The sequence below is a fragment of the Lupinus angustifolius genome, chromosome LG12, assembly GCF_001865875.1.
Source record: "Lupinus angustifolius cultivar Tanjil chromosome LG12, LupAngTanjil_v1.0, whole genome shotgun sequence".
NCBI lineage: Eukaryota > Viridiplantae > Streptophyta > Magnoliopsida > Fabales > Fabaceae > Lupinus > Lupinus angustifolius.
In genome coordinates this window covers 14384761-14388303 of record NC_032020.1, presented here as the reverse complement: position 1 = coordinate 14388303, position 3543 = coordinate 14384761, and positions in this window count along the sequence as shown.

Here is a 3543-nt window from a genome sequence, read left to right as displayed (position 1 = left end):
ATGAAACTAACTTACTAACTTTTATTTATTGTTATATAGCTTCCGCAATTTATTTATTCTTTAATACCAACCTTTCTTAAGGAAGAAGTTTGGTTTGTTAAAAAAATGAACCCGAAAGGGACTACATAAATAAAAGGTCACTGAAATTTATTTTTCTTTTGTTCATTAATTATTTATTTGTTTCTAACAACTAACTATTCATCACTTTTGTATATTAGAATACCATTAAACCGGTTTTGGAAATTATTCCACAAAACCGAGATGGTATTCAAAGGTACTTAAAAATTATGTAATAAGGGATTGTTTCGATACCATTGTACCGACATTAGAATTTATTCTAACAAAGCCGAGATGGGGCAAAGAAGGAATAACTCATTCACATGATTATTAAGAAGTAAGTTGTAACTGGAATATTCTTGAAACCATTATACCAGCGTTGGAATTTATTTCAACAAAGCCGAGATGGCGAACAAAGAATAAAACCGAGTTCACTTACTTAATCAAATAAAAAATAACACACCAAAAATGAGAGAGTAATAATCTTTCAACAAATTGGCACCTTGCTAAGGAACGATTTGTTGAGAGGGGAAAGCTCCTCGAATTTATCTTTCAACACGTATCTGGAATGAAATAACAATAAGTTTATATTTCAGTGTGTGTTTTTGTATTTTCAAGCAATGTATATGTGTTTGCATACAATATATCTATATATATATATATATATCTGTGTGTGTGTGTGTGTGTTTTAATGCAATGTATATATATTTGTGTATTAATGCAATGACTTTGCTTTCATGCAATTTATATATGTTTACGCATTAAGGTTGTGGTTAGGCAGTATATTTGTTTTTGTTTTTTCATACAATGTACGTATGTGTTTGTATCCAATGTATGTATATGCATGTGTTTGCATGCAATATAATGTATATGTGCTTTCATGCAATGTACGTGCTTCCATGCAATTTATATGTACATAAGGATTATAAGAATTTTATGATATATAATGTATATGCGTTTTAATTTTAGTCAACTTTTGATGTAGGCTCATAAAGATTATATCCTTAAATCTTCCAGCAAGGCTCTCCGACAATTCAGAACGATGCCGAAAAAATGTATCAGAGATGCTAATTGCAATGTCAACCTAAAACCTCCAAAGAAATATGTAGATGTCGTTGAAGGTGAGGATTAGAAGACTTTTGTCACCCATACATACAAGACGAGTCTTTCTTGGTAAAATCATATTCTTTGTATTGACTTTATTCTTATATATGCTTTTGTACATATGATTATTGACTACTTTTGCAGAAAGTAAGTCTTAAAAACTCCAAGAGGGCATATAAGCCTTTGTATCCATACCGAGCTTCTCGAACGTGGTATAGAGGAATCAAAGAAAACCGCAAGAGGACATCTAAGCCTTTGTATCTCAATCCTGGGCAATTTGTGTTTCTAACATTTTTCCATGGATGGTCAGGTTTTCTATCTTAGAATTCAAATCATTTAACATATTTGATACATTTTTATTAATTGTGATTCAATCCTCTTGAAATTTATTAAGGTTAGTAAGTAATTTTTCCTGGCCTTCCAATATTGTTATAAGAGTGAGATCAATATGAGAAGATTGTACCTGTGGAAACTGTGTTGTAGGTTTCCTATTACCTTGGTCATCCTGATGATGATGATTTAGAGTGTTGTTGCTCCTCCAGGAAAGGTTGGGATTGTTCCGACTGTATGACAGGTTGAATTGTTGTTCGCTCCTCTCCTTGTAATCATAGTAATTACATTATTCTAGTTGTTCATTGGCCCAAGCTCTATGTACACACTACAAGAAATTTGCCATATACCTACGGACACTTATAATGACAGCTAATAAAACCGTTGGTATAGACATAATATACCCATGGACGTACAATAAAGCGTAGATATAAGTATAATATAGTTACAGATATCTAAGTTCGTAACTATAAGTATTAGTGACATAATTCATTCCATGGGTATAGATGCCTTATACCTACATAAAGTATTGTTTGTAATTGTATGCTTTAACAATAGCTTCAAAACCGTAGGTATAGTTTGCATATATTTATAGATGCCTACTTTTAAAACCGTAGGTATAAATTGCATATAGCTATAGATGCGTATTTTCGTAACTGTAGATATAGATTGCATATATCTACAGATGGCTATTTTCAAAACCATAGGTATATATATAACTTTTTTTAAAAACCTTGTTCCCAAATTAAACATTTTGTATTTCGAGTTCCTAATTTCTAGTCCCTCTTACTTACACTATCCAGAGTCCATATTCTCCTATTAATGACTACATATTTATTTATAATTTTTTATATTATCTCTATTAGTTTATATGAATTTAGTTTCAATGTTATTGAGGTAGTGAAAAGGCAGCATTTGATTATAGTGAAGAAACCCCTCCAACTTCTGAAAAACCCTTGCAACCACAAGCTACTAGTTTAGTTTCCACTCCCATTTGAGAATATCGCTCTCTCTATCGCGACCTGATTTTCGGTTGGAAGACCGGCTCCATGACTTAGGAAAAGATGAACTCGATTTATTATTAAAGAATACATCTATGATATTTTTTATTTTTCATAAGAACAATCATCAATGTAATTTAGAGTATTAGGACTATGACGGATACTAAAAAAAAGGACATACTAATTAACACACACTTTACTATAGTGTACCAGATTAAATAATATGAGAAGTGATAAAACAAATAAACATATAAATAAAACAATTGGATGAATTAAGTAACAAAAATTCAAAATGCAAAGATAGGAAAATAAACCCAAGAATTCAAAGGAGAAAAAATGAGTCAAACCAAAAAGGGTGACCCTTTCTCCATTTGATGAAGTGAGAAAATGTATGCGGTGTATTATGTGTATAGATAACTTTCTGGTTGTGTAATATTGTGTTTCTGTATAGAAATTGTGTGTTCTTCCCTCTAGTCGTGTCGATATGGTGTGGGACTCGGTGCCACATAAGCGCCTGGCGGTTTGCACCCATCAACTTGGTCAAGTTGACATTACCACCAAGCAACCGTGACATCATGGATGACCTCACCCCAAGTAGCCTCCATAGGCTTTTCAGAGGTAGTTCACAATAGTTGGGCTAGTAGCTCACAACTAGCTTGGGTGAGTCAGCCCCAAGCAGATGACTAAGCTACTTGGCCATGACCAAACCCATGCTGAAAGGTTTGGTCAACAGCTTGGCGGTCAAGGAGAGGATCTTGGCGGTGGCAGAGAACTCTCCTATAAATAGGAGGCACTTCAAGGCTTAAGGCATTCATTCTCGTTAATAATTCACATTCTCACATACACTTATATTCCTCATAACCGAATTATTCTCTTCTTCTTGTAATTTTCTTGGAGAATTTCTACTCCAAAGTAGTTTAGTTAAGTTTATTTTGTAGTTTTTCTTAATTCAAGAGGAGAAATGATATGGCAAATGAGATACAGAAACATAACTTTGTTATCTCATTTCGGTCCAAAAAGCATCTCATCCTTGGATAGATGGCTCATGCTC